Source organism: Nyctereutes procyonoides, unplaced genomic scaffold, assembly GCF_905146905.1.
Source record: "Nyctereutes procyonoides isolate TBG_1078 unplaced genomic scaffold, NYPRO_anot_genome, whole genome shotgun sequence".
NCBI lineage: Eukaryota > Metazoa > Chordata > Mammalia > Carnivora > Canidae > Nyctereutes > Nyctereutes procyonoides.
Window position 1 is genome coordinate 22,733,800 of NW_026575024.1, and position 22,713 is coordinate 22,756,512.

The 22,713-nt window shown below is 49.8% G+C and overlaps 1 protein-coding gene across 1 annotated transcript in view; it reads right to left on the reverse strand.

Moving 5' to 3' along the window:
• DLGAP4 (DLG associated protein 4) overlaps nucleotides 1-22,713 on the reverse strand; it is a 194,849-nt gene that overhangs the window by 127,922 nt on the left and 44,214 nt on the right. The window contains 1 exon segment of the mRNA XM_055300568.1: nucleotides 12,195-12,411. The gene's annotated coding sequence lies outside the window, so the exon portion shown is untranslated.

Consider the following 22,713-nt stretch of genomic DNA (forward strand, 5'->3'; position numbering starts at 1 on the left):
GCGTCAAACCCTTGGCCCATGCTAAGGTGACACCAAATGCCTCTATTTTCCTGCTAGTTACCTGCTCTGCTATTTGTAAGGCCCAGAATGGGCCACTTGAATTTCTATTGTCATATGCAATAGAGGTCTGTTTTCCTATTTCTCACCCAGTGATGGGGGTACCCCCAGGAGGCTTTCTGTGGGTACTCAATTGGGAAAACTTGCCTCCCCAGGCCTAGAGAATCTCCCAGGCTTTCTTTCTTTTCTTTTCTTTTTTTTTTTTTTTTTTTTTACTCCTGGCCTCATTTCAGACACAAGCAGTGATGGCCACTGGGCAGAGTGTCATGGCCAAGAGTGGCAGCAAGGGCCAGGCTGGCTGCCACCTCATCTCAAGGGCTGGGCTCACTGCCCACTGAATAAAGAGGAAGAGCATTTATGATCCTTCAGCCTGTCCCACTCCATCAGTCATCCCTGGGGCCATCTTTTATTGGCTCTGTGCCCATGTGATGAGAACTGGATTCCTACTCTGACCACCTCTATCTCTGACCTCTCTGGCTACTAGAATGGTCTCAGCAAACATCTTGAAATGTCTTAGGCCCTTTCTCAAGGACCCTCAGGGCTTCAGTTCAGTGGGGATACCAGCAAAGCCAGCAACTCTGTCTGAGACCGGAGGGAAAACGAGGCACAAAAGAATATTAGTGTCCTCTTCTTATTAACGGGAAGAAGGCTACCTCCTTGAAGCTGTAATAAAATGAGATGGTGTATCCAGTACCAAGCCTGGTACATAATAGGCTTAGTTAATGTCTGTTTTCCCTTCCCAACAAGGAAAATATAATAATGGAGATGATGACAACTATCAATACTGGGTGCCTACTATGTGCCAGGTAGTGGGTCAAAATCTGCAGGGATAGGAAGTCAAGGATTGTTCTTCCCATTTTGTTAACAAGGTAATCAAGGCTCAGAGGGGTCAAGAAATCTGCCAAAGGTCACACAGCCAAGCAAGCATCAGAACTAGACTCTACCCTCAAATTCCAGGCTGCTTCCCCACCTCTAGCAGGTCTCTGATAACTACAGTCCTCCTTATTTCTCACTTGGGGGACCCAGCACAGACCATTTGCTGTCTGCCCACATCCAGTGCTGGAAGCTCCATGCCCAGCTGGTTGGCTGTTGACCAACTGCCAGGCCCAGATACTGGAGTGTGTGAGGATGGAAGCAGAGCCCAGACTCTTCATCCTCCCGGGTCCCTAGGAGATTTCCAGGGGCTCAGATGCAGTCCTCTCTCATCCTTGCAACAGTTGCCTCCTCTGCTAACATGGCAAACTGGCATCCACCCCAAATGCCTCTGTATCACCACCCCCCACATAAGGAGTAGTCTTATGAAGCACCCACCATCCTCCCCAGCATCACTGATATTCCACACAGGACCCATAATACCTGTCCTACAGGTGAGGACACAGGCCCAGGGTGAGGATGGGACTTATCGCAGGATACAGAAACATATGTGATCTTGGGACTCCAGACTCCTTCTCCAGTTCTCCTGTTCCTAGACTGTGGGCTCAGTGGGGGCAGAAGCCACAACACTCTTGTTCATTGCAAGGTCTGCAGCACCCACCCATAGGCCTGGTCTATAGAATTTTCTTTCTGTGGGGAGGGGTAATGTGTTACCTACTTTCTCTATCCAGCCCAAAGAACTTCATATAGAGTAGGCTCTTAATGGGTATTTCTAAAATTATTTCATTCATTCAATAACTATTTATGAGTGCTTAATGTATGCCATGCACCGTTCTATGTGGTCGGACCACAGCAGTAAGAAAACACAGACACAAACAAATGGAATTCCAATCCTCTTATGACACTGATTGGAATGGAGTGAATCTGCCTGTTTCCTTGCCTGTTTTCCCTACTCAATATGAGTGTCAAAAGAGCACAGACCATCCGTGTCATGTATCTGGGACTGTATATACTCCCCAGAACACAACAAATGCTTGCTGAATGAATAAGTGAATGCAGGCAGAGCAATATAATAAAGTCGGCCACCACAGAGGTGGTTCTGTTCTAGGTGCGAAATGTTTTGTGCACATTAATTGTCATAGAATCTTCCCAACAGCCCCTGTGAGGTGGGCACTTTAAAGTGGATCCTGCTAGCTATTCCGCTTGTCATTTTTTTCTTTTGCCTAATTAACAGAAGCACCCAGTTAGAAATATTTCTTTCACCAGCTTCCCTTGCAGCTAGGATGGCTGTGTGACCACATCTGGCAAATGAGATGTAGGCAGAAGTCCACTGGGTAGGGCTTCCAGGAAATTTGTTTTTTTTCCTTATAAGGGCAGATTAAGAAAGCATGCAGTCTTTACTTCCTTTGTCCTGCCTGGAATTCAGACACAACATGTGGAGGTGGCGCAGCCACTTCATAGCCTCTAGAATGAAAGATATATGCTAAGGGTATGTATCTTGATTTCCCACTTGAATTGCTGCACTGGCTCTGGACTACCTGCTTCTGGATCTTTGGGTGTTTATATCACTGTTACTTTCCCTCTTCTATTATATGCAGCCAAATGCAATTCCAATGGATTCAGTATTATTACAACAAGTGAGGCTCAGAGAGATCAAGTGATTTTCCCAAACTCACACAGCAGTTAAACATCTAGAATTGGCCTCTGGGTCTAATGCAGATAAGTGCATAGGTCTGCTCACTCTCTCACCTGCTGGCATTCCCACCAGTAGTCCCAGGCTGTGAGGAAGCCCCTCTCTGCACCCCATACTTGGTTCTCCAATAAGACTCTTCCTGACCACTCTAGGATCTGGTTCTAAGTTCTCCTGATGTCACCTCCTTTACCTAACTCCACTCTTAGCTACACGTAAGTCTAGATCCTCAAAACATACATGTCTCAAATCCCAGGATTCTGTTCAGATGTCCCACCCCCGTGAAATGCACTCTCCCTCATCCCTGTTCATTCACCTCTTTCTGGTCCAGAATTATCCCACTGACTGCCTCCAACAGCATGCATGGTAGGCTCTTGGTCAATCTTTGCAGATAGGTCTCCTGGTTCTCATCTTTTTCCTACTTTCTGCCCCCACCACCATTCCTTAAGGGCAGTTATGCTTGGACCCAGCATTCAAGGCCTCTAGGTTTTAACTACTGCCACCTTCCCAACATTTACTCCTGCTATTCTCTTTGCCCCTCACTTTTGCCTTGACTACCACTTGCAGGGATCCTTCAGACCACAGAGAGGCCCTCTCTGACCACCCTGCCTCAAGTTGGTACCTACCTTCATTGTTCCCTGCCACCTCTTCTTACAGACCTGGGTCCACTTGAACACAACCAAGAATCTTGTTAATTCATTGTCTGAATGTCTGTCATCTACACCCTTTCCCTCAGTAAGAACCAGAGCTTCTTGAGGGCAGGAAATATGCCCATCTTTTCTGCCAGTTGCCCCAGTGCATGGCATGAGGCCCAGTACTCAGACTCAGCCAGGAAGTGCTGAATGAAGCTTAAACTTACTTCCCACGCCTTCCTGCCACCCACCTTCTACTCTAGCCAAATAAAACTACTTAAGGTTCTCCGAAACCCCTCTACTGCACTTGATGCCCAGGGTCTCCCCTAACTCTGCCTCCAGCCAAACCTTCCTCTTCCTCCCATCCATCCAAGCCAAGCTGTTCTGTGTCACATGGCCTCAGGAGTCAACTAGATTTCAGCAGTGGTGAAAAAACTTTGGCACAGAGAGAATGTGTGTGTGTATATATGTGTGTGTATATATATGTGACCAGCTACCTATACTTTACCCTGGATGTGGCTGCCTTCACATATCCTTATTTATCCATTTCTGCCTCTGGTCACTCCTATTTGAGCTAATTCTGAAATGCCCCAGTATTTCCCTAAGTAGCTACAGTTGCAAGAAAGAAGAAAAGAAATACACTAATATTTACTGAGCTCCTACCACGGACCGGACATTGTTCTAGACCAAATAATGATGATGATGATGATGATGACAGCGCTAGTATTTGCTGAGCACCTATTATATACCTGACATCATTCTAAGGGCCTTTAATTGGATAGACTCTATTATTAATCTATTAAAATAGATTCCCATTTTACAGATGAAAAAAAGAGGCTCAGAGAGTTGGAGGTCACAGAGACAATAAGCAGTCTTGAGCTCAGGTCTCCCTAAACTAAATCCTGCTCCTCTGCCAGGCTGAGCTGGGCAACACCCAGGTGTCTGGGAGGAGGGGGAGGAGGCACTGCTTCATCTCACAAACTCCTGCTCCCTAATGTAAAGCTGGAAGCCACAGCTTCCTGACCAGGGGCTTTGCTGGGATATGATTGGGCCAATAGACTTACCCTCATCTGCAAGGCTGTGGACCAGTGCTCCAGCCCCCAGGAGGACCAGGCCTCAGGAGTCGCGGGCTGGACGGAAGTACGCGAGCCTGGGCTCTGCTTCCGTGGTAAGGCTGAAGATTTTCCCAACAGCCAGGGCCAAATTTATCTGCCAATCCCCCAAAGAGCTGATTCCAGCGTCTGTCTGGAAATGTCAGCCCGTGTGGTTGGAGGAACACGGGGAGAGTTTTCCTCTAAATAGCAGGAAGCATATGGGAGGCGGATGGCACCCGCCGCCCCAACCTGCCAACTCTCACTCAAGCAGGAGCTAAAAGGGGCCCAGAAGGGTCTGGAATTCCTACCACCTCCTGGGGTGGGGGAGGAGCTGGAGACACAGAGGGTGGCAATGAGAAGGCCCCAGAGCAGGCCCTGAAGGGCAGGCAGGCGGGAGCACCTGATCGACAGGACAGCAACCCGAGGCCGTCAGATGGAAGTGACACACCCCAGAATTTAGCAGAACACCAACAACCATAATAACAGCCACCATGGGGACAGGAGCACTTGCTATATGCCAAATCTGGGTTAAGCACTTTATTTGGATGATGTCACTTAAACTTTGCAACCAATTCTAAGAAAGGGGATGCTGTTTTCCCTATATTACAGATAAGGAAACAGGATCGGAGAAGGAAAAACATGAAATCAAAGACTCTTTGGGCTGGAAAGGACCTCCCAGATCCTTAGCTGAATCACAAATACTCTACAGACTTTTCCACCAAGTTGTAGTGCAGCTGCTACTTGAATATTCCCAGTGCTGGGGAGCTCATTACCATCCAAGTTAGCCCATCTGCAAAGAGCTCTTTGCATCCAAAAGGGTTTCCTAGCCTAAGCTGGAATCTCCTTCCCTATAGGCTTTCCTGTGAGTGCCAGACCCAGACTCTGCCTTCCCCAACAGATACAGAAAGGCAGGGGGACAAGGCCCCTTCAGATCTCTGATTTCCCTCTGCAGGTGACATACTCAGTTCTTTGTTTACCCCTGTACCCCTAGCCATGGTAATCAGAGCAGTCCCCAATCACCAGCATTTACTTACTGTGTGCTAGGCACTGTGTAGGGCCTGCTCCTACTCTCCTCCTCCAACCTTCCTCACAATCCCAGGGGAGGTACTGTCATCACCCCCATTTTACAGAGGGGCAAACTGAGGCTGCATGAGGGGAAGAGACTTGCTGGTCATTCAGTGGGGGCATGGGGACATTGGAGGCCTCCCTGGGCTGCTGCTTTAAGTTTCATGAAAGCTGAAGAGGTACCTGTGGGCCCCCTTGGCGACTCTCACTGACACTCACTCAACCTTTGGCATGATCACCTCGATACTGGTCCACAGAACTCCCAAACCCATGTCACCCCTTTCCGCTGCCATAGCACCCACTAAGTCTCCAAGCCCTGTGAAATCTCCTTGCCATATACCTTTCTGCACTATCCCTATGGTCTTGCCCTGCCCACTGTCATCCCCAAGTGTCACCAGACCAATGGGAAGACCTTTCTAATACCAAGACTTGCCCTGCCTTTGCATCCCTTTCAACCCAAGGGGTGTGAACCTCCCCACTCAATAGTTGAGGTCTCCCAAACTCTGGCTCAGGTGAGCTCTCTGGCCTCTCTCAGCCCTGACACCCTGAGGCCTAAATGCTTAGCAGGAGGAAGGTGAGATTTTTGCACAGCCCATTTGTCCCACCCGACTCACTGAGTTGTTTCTCTTGAAGAACCCCTATCCATCTCTCAAGACTCTGCTTAGAGGGGTAGAATCAATTTCTCTGTTCCAGAAGATCACCGACTGATAGGCATCTCCCTCTGATCCATGTATCACCTGCCTTCGTTGATAGAGACACCTCTCCTTGGCTGAGCTGCCTCAGGCAGGTGGTGCCCTAATGTACCTTTGTGGCCTGGTGTCTAGTGCAGTGCCTGGCACATAGTAGACACTAATCCATGTTTGTGAAGTGCTGGAATGAATGACGAAATGCGGACTGAGGGGCAGACAACCCATAAAACATGGCTTGTGTATGTCACAGCTTTGATGTATCAGAAACAAAAAATGCTGCTGTCAAAATAGTCACCAACATTTGACTAATGAAGATTTTGCTGGCTGGCTCCAAATTTAGAAGGATATCAGGGGATGATCTGGGATGGCTGGAGCTTCCAGAATAAAGCTGTCCAAGCCTCAGTAGATGAAGTGACCAGGGCTCCCACAGACTGGGTGGGAGGAGATGACAAGAATGGCCATGGAGGGGGTTGGGATGTAAGAGAGTCCACACCCCAGGCCTGCCTCTAACTTGCTCCGTGATGTTGTATAGGTGGCTTGCCTCTCTGACTTTTGGTTTCTTGTTTGTAAAATGCGGAGAATTTGGAGAACTGATGGAAGTAGATGTGTGTTCAAAGATCTAAACACTACCTCTGCTGTCAGGTTGATGTGACTCTCTCTCTATTCAGGCTCCCAGCAGGGTATAAAGACCCCCAGGGCCCCTAAAAAGGCAGGTCCTTGCCTAGCCCTCTGTCAGGTCATTTGGGAGAGAGATCTCAGTGGCAGGTGAGTGGGAAGTGTTTCAGATGTGCCTTGGGCAGTGTCAAGACTGTAGACTGGATCCTATGAAGGAGCTTTCTAACAGAGGTGGGAGGGACAAGAGTGAGCTCCCTATCTCTGGGGGTATGCAAGCTGTGGCTGAACACCTCGGGACAGGAATTCTGACCCAAGGCGGGAAGAAATTTAGACCAGAAGATATGGACCTGACTTCTCCAAGGTTATGCTCTCAGTACAAGCCAGATTGAGCTTGCTGACGTTTCGCTCCTCCTACAACATCCCACAAAGTCTCCCTGCTGCCTTCAGGGTCAAGTCCAAGCTCTTACTGTGGCATTCAAGGCTCCTGTGTTCTGGGCTCACCTCTGCACCTTTGCTGGATGCACCCCCATCACATGTCTTGGGGCCTCTAACACATTATGTCTCCTGCCAACACGTATCTCCTGTACTCTCCTTGGCTCCTCAGCTTCGTATCACCCCCTGCAAAAGCCTTCCTTGCTTTAAGCTGGCTTTTGTGTTGTCTCAGCCCCTGCATGCACATTTACCTTCCAGATAAGTCATCTGTTGACTTGTCATTCTCCCTCAAAGATGGCAAGACCCTCAAGGGCTTCCTCCCAGGTCCGGAGCAGGCTTTCACACAGAAGGCCAACGTCTCCTGAGCTGAACTGGCACCTCACAGATGCCAGTGCTCCGATTCAGAGAGAGTCTAGAGCTGCCCTAGTGAGCTTCTGCCTGTAAGACCTGGGCTCAGGATTATTCATTAGTAGTGTTATTTCTTCTGACTATGAGAGACTGCATCTTGGGAAATCTAGGTAAGTCTAGAAGGGGGAGTTTGCTGTGTTTGGCCACTGTTTTGAAGGCCACAGTCCGCATAGTTCTAATGGCTTTGACTCACTTCTGGCTGGGGGTGGGGTGCACAGGCCCAGGCTGCCAATCAGAGCAATTGATTAGAGTGGGGGGTGGGATGGTGGGTGCACATCCACAAATGTGACCAATCAGTGCCAACACTCAGTTCTGGGACTTGTGTCTGAGCTCTCTAGGAAGAAGTCTTGCATATTCCTCTGGACAAGCATCTTATCACCTGAATGAGAGAGCGCTATGAGAACATCAGAACAATTCAGAGGAAGCAGAGTGAGAAATGGGGAGGAAAATCAAGTTCCAGGAACAGCATCTGAGCCCCTGGGTCCTGCTGAGCCTGAATTACCTCTGGACTTCACAATTTCAAGCTGATAAATTCCATTTTTGTTTAAATCAGTTTGGGCTGGGTTTCCTGTCACTTGTATCTGAAAAGTACCTGAATGGTGCAAGCAAAAGTAACAGCAGAGCTCTTTCATATTTCACTATCCAGAGGAACCTGCTATGAACAGTTTGATGGTTGTCATTCTAGGGGTTTCTCTGGGCAGGAGCATGCATGTATTTATACACATTTTTTCTAACAAAAATGAGATCATACAATACACACCATTTTATAACCTATTTTTTCCTTAACAATACACCACAGACTTGTTTCCATGTCAACAAGTATAGATCTACAGCATTGTCTCTACAGCCACTGAGAATGCCATTGTCTGGCTGGACTGTAATTTATTTAACCATCTCTAGCTGATAGATAATTGGGTAGTTTCTCATTTATTACCATCATCAGGAGAGATTCAGTAAACTTACTTGTAAAACACCCATGTTTGCTTTTGCTGGATTATTTATGACTAAGATTCTATGATTCCAAGAGTTTGGCTTCACAACTAGAAGTTTCTCTACTTGAGATTTAAGATTCTCTGAGTGTCTAGAAAGGTAGACACTGTCTTCTGAGTAGATTTAGTGGCTATCAGAAAAAGCAAATCCAGGGCTAGAGCGCCCCATAACAGCATCTCTGCAAGAATACTCATTGACAGATATGCAAGTGAGTTGGTGGGGAGGTAGTCAAGACGTGGGGGTGGGAGGGTGGTGCTTGCTGGCCTCGGGTCCAGCCAGCTGTGTGCACCTAACTAAGCTCCCTATCTCCCTCAGCCTCATCCCTCAACTTGGTCTGACTCTCAGTGAGCAACGGCAGAGACAAGCCTAGAGGGCCAGTCAGCACTGAGAGCCCAGGCACAATGTGATGAGCATACAAGATATGTCACCTCTGGCAGTGGTAACAGCAGCCGCCACCTGTGATGCAACTGGGAGTGTTCTAGTCCTCTCCATGTTGTAACTCACAAAAGCCCCACAGCCACCCTCTGATGCTATTCTTGTTTCTTTATCAAAGAAGGGACAAGTCAGCTTTAGAGAGAGAGTGACTTGACCAAGGTCACGTAGTCAAGAAGTGGTAAAACTGAAGTGTGGCCCACATCTGCTAATTCCCCAGCCCATGCCTCATCCCATTTTACTGCAATAGGTAGCAGGAGAGGGGAACTGCCTCAGGCAGGACCATGGAAGCCCAAACTCCCTGTTCCTCCCCACCAAGTCCTAACACTCAGGAAGCACCCCAAATCTAGAAAATTATAGAGAAGACACAGCAAAGATCTCCCATGCCCCCACTGTGAACAGTTTTCAGAAACACATGTAGCTCTTACAAAAATGATATCATGCTGTCCATGCTGTTTTATAACCTCTTTTTTTTCCCCAACTCTACAATACACTATGAAGTTCTTTCCACAGTGGGGAATTTAGGGCCACAGATCCATTTCTAACAGCTACAGTGGGCGCCACTGTATGACTTCAGTAAATGGGTTTAACGAGTCCCCTGGTGATGGAAAAATGGGTTGTTCCCAACCGTCCTTCTACAGTCAACAGTGCTACAGTGAACACTCTCTAGCGTGTCGGGATCCCTGTTATACTTCAGGTCGCAGCTCAGACGCCACATTCTTAGGGAGGCCGTCCTGGACTGTTCCACGTCCTTCGGGCCCTCCGATCATGTTAGTATTTACGACATCACCATGCTCATTTCCTTCACTGCACTGATGGAGTCTCTTCTTGGTCACTTTACTTGTTTGGGTGATTGAGTAATACCTGCCTCTCCTCTGGGCTTCTGGGCTCTGTGAGGGCAGAGACCAGCAGGGACTAGCACACGACAAATGCCCTGGGGCTGGTGCCCTGCCCTGTCTGCCAAGCAGGCACCCCTGCTCACGTTCTCTCTCGAAATAAAATAAATCTTTTAAAAAAATGTTGACTGCAACAAATTATCACAGAATAAAGCATTCTGTAACCACCACCTGGGTCAATGAACAGATTATTGCCGCCCTCCCAATCCTTCCAGCCTCTTTTCTCCATACAGGTGATCTTTTTCCAGACTCTACTGGTGCTGTTACTATTATTACTAATAATAAGCAAATGAAAAAAAAATGTGTGGCTACTCTACCCGGACCCAACCAGGCCCCCAGACCCCTGGCTGCCTCTGCTCAGGGCGTGGAGACTCCCCATCCGGCTTTCCGACTTTGGCTTTAGCTCTTCTTTAAATAACCAGCTTGTTAGCAAAATAGCTGCAAGTAACACCTCCCTCGCTGCCGCCCGAGCCTCCATCTTTCCTACAATGCTGACGGCTGCTCTCCCAACTCGTGCCAAGGAATCCCGTTCTCCGTCACTGGGCCACACACACCGGGGGCTGCCAGCCACACTGTTATTTCAGTGGCCACAGCCCTGCCCCTCTGGCTCGGGGGTAGGGGCACATGCACACCGATGGCAGGCATTTTCAGGAAGGACCAGAATGTGGGTGCATGAGCCCTGTGCCCCAGGTCCATATGCCTCAACCTCCCACAGGGTCGCTGTAGTCTATTTGAGATGAGAAGAAAACAAAGCAATTAGTGCCAGGCCAGGCACATAGTAATTGCTCAAGAAATGCCTGCTGTGGTTGGGGTTGCTCCTGTTATGTATTTAGTCCCTGGGGAAGACATGCAGAGCCTAGGGCATGACCAGGACTGTTTGCCAGTGATTACATCCCACAGATACAGCTCTCAGACCACCATACCCTTATCGCTTCTTTTCTGGCAACAGCGTCTCAGCCAAATGCAATAGCTGTCTGTAGCTACGACAGGCGGAGGCCAGACCGGGGGAGCAGGGCTCAGGGGCAGCTAATTAATAGGGGCATTTCCCAGTTATTAATGAGGCTGGCACCGCACGAGTGTGCAGCTCCTTGTTCTCGAAGAAGCAGCACTTCTACATACATTATGTACAGCGAACTTCATGGGTTTTTATTATCCTATGACATTTGCATATTATACATATTTACGAGTCTTTTTCCCTTCTCATAACCACCCCATCAGGGAGGCTGGGCCGCTGTTGGCAGATAAGAGAGTTGAGACCAGAGGGGCTGGCTGTCCCGCTGACCTGAGCTGACTGCAAGCTCTCTGCGATCAGCAGGGACCAGCAGCTGGCCAAAAGGCCAATGGGCTCCCAGGGCCTGCAAGTGTCTGGGTGGAGGGAGGGGAGAGTCCTTTCTCTCCTTTCCCTCTTCCTTCCTTCCACAACTAGTCACTGTGTACCCATTATCTGCCAGGCACTGTGCCAGCCACTGGCGGTCCCCTGCAGGAATGAAGCAGTTATATCTCACCTTTGAGGAACTGAGGTCAGATAAGGAGGCAGATCGCAAATCAACGGTTCCATGCTGAGTAGTGATGGGTGACCCCGGGCAAGCCCCTTGAGCTCCCATGAGCCTCAGTTTCCTCATCTGTGAACAGCCTTGAGAGGTGGTGGGAGGGTGAGATTCAGGAATGTGGTGAGTGTCAGGCACTGTTGTGGGGAATAGGGGGCATGCTGTCAGCCTCATCTGTGTGGAAGGACGACGGGACCAGGTGTGGGTGCACTGAGGGATCCTCAGACGGTGATCAGACATGAGGTGGGGTGCTGCACCTCATCCTGTTCTGAGGTTAGGTAAAGTGGGGACCAGAGGAGTGTGGGTGGAACAGGACGAGGGAGCAAGAACAATGGGGCTCCCCAAGATTCAGGAACTCCGATGGCCTCACCTTAGCCCCTCTGTGAGCCCCAGAGCTTCCACGGGTTCCAGCATGGACCACTGCTCCCCTTCCCTTACTGAGCCCACAGTGCCAACTGCCCAAGCCCCTGGGCAAGAGCTGGCCTCTGAGGTAGTCAGAGCTGGATTTGCTGTGCATCCTCAGGCAAATGGCTTTCTCTCCCGTAAAACAGACGCAATCACCGTGCCCACCTCCTGGGGTGTGGGGAGGACTGAGTAAGACAAGCAGTTAAACTATAAATTGAGCCCAGACAGAAAAGCTCTCACTGGGGTCCCTTCGCCAGCACGTGGGCGCCACTGGGTGGAAGGCTGGGCATCTCCCAACTGTGCAGAGCGTGGGTGAGCGGGTGAGCAGCCCCGATGCCGTGTGCCCGGGCTACGGACGCACTTACTTACCAACCAGGGAGCTACGTGCAGAGGGAAGATGGGAACCAGTCGGGAACCAGCAGGCGTCAGCTCGGGAGCAGGCACTGGACCAAGGGCTGGCACACACATTCCTCCGGGCACTCAATCGGAGGTGCTGGCGGGAAGCAGCACAGGACAATGCCCTCTGGCACCCAGAGAGACCCAGTTCCGGCCACCCAGCACCTGGCAGAGGGGGAGGCACCAGCGTCTGTAGGAATGGGGGAGAGTGTTAATGAGGAGGTATCAGAGGTGATCCCTCCACCCCGAGCCCCCTGGACTGGCCCTGTGAACACCAGAGTGGGAGATACCACGGAGCAATCATCATAGAAACCCAAGTGTTTGCACAACACTACATTTTCCAAAGCACTCTGGCATCTTGGCTCACGTGGGCCCCCACATTGTTTTTCAGAGGCGTATTTACATGTCATGCATATTTACGATGCCTTTCCCACCACCCACAGAATCCCCACAGCAGCCAGGAAGCCGGGGTTCCAAAGGCTCCAATCCGCCCCACCACTGCCTTGCTTCTCCCTTCTTTTCCCTGGATGGGGGAGAGAGCAGGGAGGGGCTGGAGTCACACCGGCCTGAGTTCGAATCCCAGTTCAGCCCCTCACTCACTGAGCGACACTGGGCAGCCAGCTGCCCCATTCCGAGCCTCAGTTTCCCCCCTTGTCAAACGGGAGTAAGAATGCCTTCTCTGAGGGGTGCTGTGAGGATTGAGAAGGTAACACCCGGCCTGGCATATCTGCCCGAGAGAGCCCCTCCAAACAGGCTTTGCCCCTGTCCCCTGCACGCAGAGTAGGAGGCCCTCCACTGCCTCTCTGCCCACCACCTCCCACATAACACGTCTTGTGCGAGAGGCAGAGGGAAACCAGGTGTCCCTCTCCACCCACCTCTCCTGAACAGGTGCCACTGCTCCTGCTTGGAACTTTAAATCAGCAGGAAGCAGGCCCTCCTGGAAGGAGGAGGAGGGGGTGCCTCCATTCCATGCCCCCTCCCAGGAGCCTTGTGGCTACCTCAGAGGCTTCCATGGAAGCTCCTGCCCTTAGTCTCTCATTCTACAGGTGGAGAAACTGAGGCACCGAGGAACCTGAGCTGACGTGGGGGCAGAGAATCCAAGTGGGGCTGAAATGTGAACTCAAGCCCTGAGAGGGGAGGTACAGTAGGAATACAGAAGAAAGGCCAGACGATGGTGAGGAATGGTACCTTCCTCTCCTGGTTACCCCAAGGCCCTGGAAAGCCCTCATAACCCCCCTGTATTTGCATCCACTCTGTGCCAAGCCCAAACAGGCTTGACTCCATGTGTTCCTCACCACAACCCTACAGTGTTATTCCTGGTTTTCAAAGGGAGAAACTGAGGCTCAGAGAGCTTCAGCAATTACTCACAGGCACACAATGAGAAAGGGGTAGAGAGGTGTTACCTCTCAATGCCAAGACCCAGCCGTTAACCCCAATGCTACCCTGCCTCCCTCAGTGGAAGAATCACCAACCAAGGAAAACAGGTGTGACTGTCTGGACAAAAACAAACAAACAAAAAAGTTTAAGTAGCAGAAAAATAAAATATCAGACTCCAAAAAATTCTAAATTAGTGGACACAAATTCTTAAAGATGCATAAAAGATTTCAAGATAGACCATGGGGCGTGAAAATTGCCAGTGCATGGAAATCCAGCACTTGGGAGGATGCATTACCAACCACGTTGTCACTTTTAGCCAAAATCACCCAGAGCCAAAGCAGAAGGAGAAGCGGTGATAGCAGAGGAAGGCTCCTGTTCAGGGCAGGGGGGACAAGGGTCCTGATCTGGGGATTCCCCCCAATGTCCTTGCTGCAGGACTGGAGCACATCTCCTTCCAGATTCCCCACTTTACAATAAGTGGGAGAAGCACACAGGATGGTCTCTTAGGTTCCTGCCAGCTCTGATGGTATTTAAGATTGGGACTTCCAACAGGGATGAACCTTGAGAACATTATGTTAAGTGAAAGGAGGCAGTCACAAAAGACCACATAGCGTACGATTTCACTTATATGAAATGTCCGAGACAGGCAATTCTGTATGGAAGCTGGTAGATTAGTGGTTGCCAGTGGGGGGCTTGGGAGGGAGTGATGGCTAAGTGGCTCATGATTTCTTTTTAGAATAATGAAAATGTTCTAAAGTGGATTGTGGTGATGGCTGCACAACTTTGTGAATACACTAAAAACCATTAAATTGTACACTTTGATTGGGTGAATTGGATGGTATATAAATTCTATCTCAAAAAACCTGTTACAACAATCCAAAAGCTAACAAACATTTTGCAACTTCCAAATGGGCAGCCATCCTCTAGGAACCTGCAGTCCCCTCAGCGTTCTTCCCCTGAGGCCTGGGAAACCAAGAAATATTTTCCCAAGAAGCCTCCCATACCCCCCACAGACCCTCTATGCCAGAAGCCTTTGCACTTCACATTCATCTCCTCCAGGAAGCCCTTCCTGACCTCCCAACTACATCAGGCCCCTGGTTACTGGCTCCTAGGGCATCCTGGGTTTCTCCTTCTTGCCACTTATACTGATATAAGAAAATCACTTTCACGATCACTGGTTGACACTGCTTCCTTCATCAGGCTGGGAGCACCAGGAGGGCAAGGCCATCATCATTGGTCATCACGGTCAATGCTGCAACGTCTGGCACACAGTAGGTGCTCCAGAAATGTTTGCTGATTGAATAAGTGAACTGAAATTCCAGATCCTATGACACACACCTGGCTACCAGTCCAGGCTCCACCTTCTGGCTGAATGATCCTGAGCAAGTCATATAATCTCAGAGAGTAGCCAGGAGTAGTGGGCAAATGTATGATGGGATAAAGGGATAATGGACATGGAAGGTACTTTAAGAAGTGGTTCCTTCCACAGCTGCCCCTATTTTGGTCAAAGGAATGCACTCAGGCCCGAGCCTCTCTTAACACCTCTCTTTCCCTCACCCTCCAATTCCAAGTCATCAGCAACTCCTACTGGACCCACCTTCACAGTCTATCAAGAAGCTGATGTGCCACCTGCATTGCTACCATCATTGTGGACAGAGCCATCAACCTCTCTTTTCTGGATTATTCATGTCCTCTTTTGTCTCCTGCTTCTGCCCCAAAAACACTGGCCTCTATGCAATTCTCCAAACATACCAGGCAGATTCCTGCCTCAGGGCCTTTGCATCTCTTCTTCCTCTGCCTGGAATGTTGGTTGCCCAGATGTCTGCGAGCCCTACCCCCTCACTTCCTTTAGCTCTTTGCAGAGACCTGACCTTGTCAATGAGAGGTAGCTCAGCAGAGTAGTTAAGACTCTTCACTGAAGAGCATGGGCTTGAGGTGAAAATCCAGGCTCTGCCAGTTACACCACTGAGTGAACTTGGGCAAATTTCTTAGCTTCTCTGAGACTCAGTTGCTCATTTTTTTATTAAAGATTTTATTTATTTATGAGAGACACAGAAAAAGAGAGAGGCAGAGACACAGGCAGAGGGAGAAGCAGGCTCCATGCAGGGAGCCAGACATAGGACTCGATCCCCGGTCTCCAGGAGCAGACCCTGGGCGGAAGGCAGCGCTAAACCGCTGAGCCACTGGGGCTGCCCTCAGTTGCTCATTTCTATGATGGGAGTAATTATAGCACCTTCCTCATAAAGTGGCTGTGGGGCTTCCATGATTCATCACCCCCAACCTCCCTGCGTACCATGCCCAGTGCCAGCCCACCCACTCCATGGTTCTTATATGCATCACTATACAACAGGGGACGGAAAAAGGAATCTATCTGATGATCGCCTGCCCCTTCCACTAAAATGCCGGCCCTATGAGGCAGAGTTTTATACATTTGGTTTATTGCCAGATCCCCAGTGCCTAGCCCAGTACCTGACGTGGAGGTGCTCCATGAAGACTTCACTCAACAAATATTTTCAAGGCTGAATAAATATTTATTGACTAAGTGCCACAAGCTCTGTGTTTCCCTGTCCACAGATATTTCTGTCTCCATCCCAGCCTGTCCCTCAGAGCTCCAGGTCCATACCCCAAATTCCTATTGGATGCTCGGTCTGCTGCCTTGTCCACACCTCAATGTACATGTCCATGGCCCTGTTTGTGACCTCCCCTGGGGACCTTGCTCTCTTCCGGCATTATCTAACTTGGTACCTGGAAGCAGCTCACCCTCTTTGGTAGCCAAGAAGTCAAGAGGCTCCCATGTCCCTTCCTCTTCCTTCTTGCTCACCTGCACCCCCCTGTCCCATGTGTAAAACTCTAGACATGTCCTATTTTTTTGAAACCTCCCATACATCTCTCAAATCCCCTTCTCTTTATCCCAAGTCACTGCCCATCCCGGCCACCATGATCTCTCACTCAGACCACTGCACCTGCCTCCTCCCCGGGCATCCTGCTGCCTCCTTCGGCCCATCTTCTGTGCTGTACCCAGGAGGATATTTTTCAAAACACACATGGAAACAAATGAAAGCCTCGTTCTGCAAGCTTGAAAAGCCAAGATCCTCTAGGACTCAAAAAACCAATCTGACTGGGGCTTTTCAAAAGAATTCACCTCAGGGCTCCTTGAACAATGAAAGGCCTCCTCAACTTTGCCAACCCAGGCCCAGGTAAAATGGTATTTGTTGTACAAAAATTTAATTTACCAAATGGATTTGCACAGAAGCTTTTAGCTCAATAAATATTTGTGGAGTGGAATTGAAATACAAAATAGTTAAAAAATAGCATTTATAGAGTCCCACGTGCACGGGATGGGGTGGGGGAGGGCGCGGGGCGGCAGCTGGGCTTTCCACACCCCCTGGGTCTTACTTTCTCCTCTCAGCAAACTAGGCGGGTGTTTCCAGATGAGGTAAATGAGGCCCAGGGAAGGGAGGTCGCCTGTCTGAAGTAACAGTTCCCAGATTCCCCCAGCGTCCTCTCAGGCCCTGGAGGCTGGGCCCGCTGGGGCAGAGAGGCTGACATGTTGACCAGGGCAGAGAAAAAGTATTGACTCTCCTGTTCCGCAGCTCACTGCCACTGGCTCTGAGGCCCTCACAGCACATGGACGTTCCTCATTCATTTCCTGCTCCCTGCCTTTGCCTGAGTGGTTTCCCTGCTCAGGGTAACCCTCCCCAGGCTGGTCAAAACCAGCTTGCCACCCTTCACGGTCCGCTTCCAGCACTGAATCTCCTACCTGTACCCCTCCTCATTGGCTGCCCTAAACACACCACCTGCAATGATTTATGGACACTCCCAACATGGCAGTGCTCAAAGTCTTCCTGGCTCTTCTGCCCCCAGGGCCCACGGTTCCCCTGCCTCCTCTGAGAGCTTCCCTCCAGCCCTCGATTCTGAGTCCACACTGATCTCCCCAGTCTCTCTACGCAGCCTGACCTTGCGCCTGAACCTGACCCAGGCTCATCTCCCCAGCTGCCTCCTGGACTTTCTCTCCATAGACCCCTTTCCCGGGCTCCATGTCCAATATGGACCCCATCACCTTTTTCCCCAAACCATTCTTCCCTGATAATGCCAGGATCTTCCCAAGCCTCCAAGCTAGAAACTTGGACATCACTCCGGACCACTCCCTGTCCCTCAGCCCTCTCAAGCTTCGCTGATTCTGCCCAGAGATGTCTGTCAAACCACAGCTTCTCTCCATGCCCACTGCTCTGTTCTGGGTTCTGGTCCCATCCAGGCTCAGAGCATCTGAGTACAAGCCACTCATCCACCCACTTTCCCAACCATCCACCATCTCTCTCCTTGCCCTTGACTCACCATTCATCCACTCTAGCCTTCCCTCCATTAACTCATTCGCCCGCCTACCCATCTACCACCCCTAATTTACTGAGCCTTTTAGTGCTCCAAGCCACTTGCTGGGGACTGTGACCCAAGGATGACTTAGCCCCAGTCCTTGGCTGCCAGATGCCCACACCAGAAGTGGGTCTTGAAGGGTGAACATGAATCTGTGGAGGGTGGAGAGAAGGTGGGGAGAGCATTAAGGTGGAGGGATAAACAAGGACAGAGACACCTAAGGTGTCTGAGAAACTTCACCAGATAGGTGGGGAGCAACAGAGGTGAAGGTGGAAGGGCCAAATGAGGCTGGCTCTGCAGGGGCCTTGCAGACCAGGTAAGGAGTTTATACTTTATCCAAAGCATGGACTCGAGATACACAGCCTGGTCAGACCCCAGCCAGCTCTATCACGTAGTAGCTGTGACCTTGAACAAATGACCTCAGGGCTCCCCATCTGTAAAATGGGAATAATGATACACCTATTACAAAGGACTAAATGAGCTAATGCATACACATATTATGGCTCTTAGCAGAGTGCCTGATATATAGAAAATGCTCAGCAAATATAGTTGCTATTATTGCTCATATTTTACTAATTAATATCCTCCAGTCAGCTGGTGGACAACAGAGCACTTTACAGAAAGTACATGCTAATCTAGACAGCAAAACTTTCTCCTCTTCAGCAACTGGAGGCTCTGGAATGTGCCCCTGCCCAGCATGTCCCAGGCTCTGGCTAGCCCCAGAGTCACCAGCTCTACCCTTGCCCTCCTCTGAGGACTACCCCCAGCCAACCCCACCCATCACTGCCCCAGACTGGCTCCTGAGCCCAGATGAATTCCAGCACGCCTTGTCCCTAGTTTTGAGGTGGGTGGGTGGTTAAGCAACAAGATCTAAGGGCCTGGGAGGCTTTTCCACTGAGAGCCTTCCGACACGTGCAGCCTATCCCTGTCCACTCCCTTTCACAGCTCTAGAGGACTGCTCCTGCCCCTCACGGCCCTACACTGCTGTATGGACGCCCATTCAGCAGATGAGAATACTGAGCTTCTGAGAGGAGACAGAAGTGCCTTTGCCTTAGTCTTCACAAGTAAATGGCTGAGCAGGTATCCAAACTCTGGCTGGCCAGTCTCTAGAGCCCTAGCTCTCTCCCTGAAATCTTGCAAGCACCCCCCAACCCTTCCCCCAAATTATCAAGGTCCAAGATAATGCTTGGACATGCATTTTCAAGGTACTGAGGAGTGTGTCCAGTAGAACTGCCTGCAACGATGGAGATGTTCCCACGTGCCCCATCCAATAGTAGCCACAAGCCACATGTGGCTACTGGTGTGACCAGTACAACTAAAGAACTGAATTTTAAATTTTATTTAACTTTTAATTTTAATAGCCACTTGTCCCTTGTGGCTGCCCTATTGGCTAGCACAAGAGAGCTATTAGCAACCTCCCTGAGATTGCACTTCCAGATGCTCACACTTCTTAAGCCACAACTTACAAACCATTTTGTCATTTCATTAGAAAGATTTCTACCATGTACCACCTAGTCCCTGCTTTTATAACTGAGGCTGTTCAGCAGCCACAAGTTAATTGCTTCTTTACAATTCAAGGTCATTTGAGAACTAGTTACCAAACTCCTGCTCTGGGCCAGGCACCAAGCCAGATGTGGCAGACTGACACACTTGTCCCTCTCCCCAAGGAGCTCAGTCTAGTAGGGGGACATGTCCTACATCAGGGTCTGTGACAGAGCAGATGGGTGCAAGGACAAGGTTTATACACAATCTGGAGAGCCACTGAGTGGAGGAGTCCAGGAAGGCTGCTTGGAGGAAGGGACACTGACACGGCGTCCTGGTATCTTATAGCTTGTAAGGCACTTTCACATACACAGTGTCATTTCTGCCTCGCTACAGCCCCAAGAGGGAGTTTGGCCTGGCCTGGATTCTGGTTTTCCATGCACTAGATTTGCATCAGCACACACTTCTGCAAGGAGCACTGAGTGAGGGCACTCAGCCCTAAGCCTGAGATGGGAGAGCCAAGACCCCCACAATGAGTGACAGCAGAGCTGGCTCAGACTCCCAAGCCAGTGCTCCCCTGAATCTTCCACCGCTGCTTTTTGAGAGGGTTCACCCCAGACCCAGACAGCTGGGGCCTATATTTGTCTTCAGTCGAGGACTTGGAAATTAGGCATTTTCTGAATCCTCTGAAGGCTGTTTTGTGACCCTCTAAATTTTGTGGCAGCTCGGATGGGACCCAGCAGCACCCTAACGGACCTTCTGGTCTCTCCTTGGCCCAGCTGACTTCTGGAGGCCATGGAAGATCTTCCTTTTAATGACATCTCCCCATAATCCCTCCCTTTCTATTGGGTACTCTCAGGGCCCGTGTGTGCCTGCCCTACTTTTCCTTCCTCTGAATCCTTCTCTGAGCTCCCGGTTGGTTCATTTTGTCCTTTCTGCACTCCCTGCAGGCGCTCCCGCCTGTGGGGCCTAGGCAGTTCCGGCCCTCCCATCCCCCTTTGTTAACACTGAGCCCCAAAGGTCCCTCAGTGCAAAGCCTCTACTGCCTGGAGGCCCTCTGATTCCTCATGGTGCCTTTGGAGCCACAGGCAGGGAACACTGCGCCCCACAAACACTTCTTGAACCCCTAGTTTGTGTGTGGCCCCAAGCTGGGTGGAGCAGAGAGCAAGGAGGCAAATGAGTCAGTGGAAATGGCAACTGTAGAAACAGCACAGATGTCCAATATGACAGGAGCTGCCCTGGAAGGAGGCCCAGGGTCCCCCAGGAGCCCTGACCAGCCTGATTAGAAAAATATAAAAAAGGAGGTGAGACTTGGGCTGGGCCTCAGAGGATACATAGGAGCCTACTAGGTGGACAAAGTGGGGAAGGGAGGTGGTGGCAGGAGGAAGACAGACAAAGCACACCGTGTCTGGGAAACTTCAAGGAATTCTGCACGGGTGTGTGGGGGGTGGGTTCTGGGGAAGAAGGGGAGTGGGGAGGAGAGTCAGGGCTGGAAACACAGGTCAGGACCTGATCATGAGGGTCCCGCAATACCAGACCATGGAGTATGACCTTTACCCTCAGAGCAATGGGGAGCCTAAGGCCTCAGCAAGTCTGGGTGGGAGAAAGCTCACCCAGCAGATAGGTGGGACAGCCTAGAGGTGGCCAGTGTGGTACGGGCAACTGCTGATAACAGTCTACCTGGGACAGGGACACTGGGACTGGGGGCCAGCATACGAATCAGGACACAAACTATAAGGCCAATCAGACTTGGGGCTGATTAGATGCGTAGGATGAGACAGAAGGAGGAGTCAGGGATGACTTCCAGGTTCCTATCCTGAGTGACTGTGGGGATATATTGAATACTAAGCTTCTGGCTACAATATCATAAATACTTTAGGCTTGTGGGCCATTTGGTGCACCAAAGCTGTCAGAGACAATACATAAATGAATGGGCATTGCTGTGTTACAACAACAATTTTTTTTTATAAGAACAGGTTGGCCATGGCCAGAGTTTGCGAACCTCTGAGCTATAAACAACAATAACAACAACAACAAAGCCATCTCAAGTTTCAACAATAAATTTGTTAACCCACATAACTGAAAAGGTTCAGAACCTGGGTGGACTTCAGGCACAGTTCAATCAGGGTTTTGATTTTGCCATAGCTTGCCTGTCCTGAATTGCAATCCTCTGCTATTCCTGGCTGAACTCATTTTTGCTGGTAAAATATTGTTTATTTTTAAGGTTAACTAATAAGACTCCACAAAGCCTTGCAGGCGAATGTTCATCACAGCATTATTCGAAAAGCCAAAATTTTCTTTTTTTTTTTTTTAAGATTTTATTCATTTATCCATGAGAGACAGAGACAGAGAGAGAGAGAGAGAGAGGCAAAGACATAGGCAGAGGGAGAAGCAGGTTCCATGTAGGGAGCCTGATGTGGGACTCGATTCTAGGACTCTATCCTGGGACTCCAGGATTATGCCCGAGCTGAAGACAGATGCCCAACCTCTGAGCATCTAGGCATCCCCGAAAAGTCAAAATTTCAAATGCCCATCAACCAATGAACAAATAAACAAAATATTATATATGTATTGTGTTATATACACAAGTACATATGTATAAATGTTATCTGTATCTCCATAACATGGACTATTACTCAGCACTAAGAAGGAACGAAACACTGACAAGGCAAAAACAGAGAGATGGACATAAATACCAATATGCTGAGTGAAAGAAGTTAGACATAAACACTACACCTATTCCCATTTAAATGAACTTCCAGAAAAGGCAAAACCAAAGAGACAGGAAGCATATCAGCGGTTGCCTGGGGCCTGGGATGGGAGTAGGAATTGACTGCAAATGTGCATGAGGAAATTTTGGATTTTGGTAATGGCTGCATACTGTTACATTTATAAAACTCAAAATGAACACTTAAGCAAACTTTATGGTATATAAGCTATACCTCAATAAAGCAGTTTTTAAAAAAAGACTTATGGGGGGACAAAGGGGATGCTGTGGCATAGCCACCAGGGTCCACACGGAGGACAATGGTGCCACTCACTCATCAGAGTGGCAAGGTGGCCGGAGGGCAGGTGCCAAGGTCACTCTGGACACACTGGGTAGAAGGTGCTTCTGGAGCATTGGAGTGATGTCCAAGAGAGCTCCTGGGAAAGGCCAGGGACAGAGCTGGGGGTGTGGGGACTGTGGGTGTTCAGAGGTACACTGAAACAATGGCAGGTGATAGTTGAGTCCCCTGGAAAGGGTGTGGCCTAAGAGGAGACA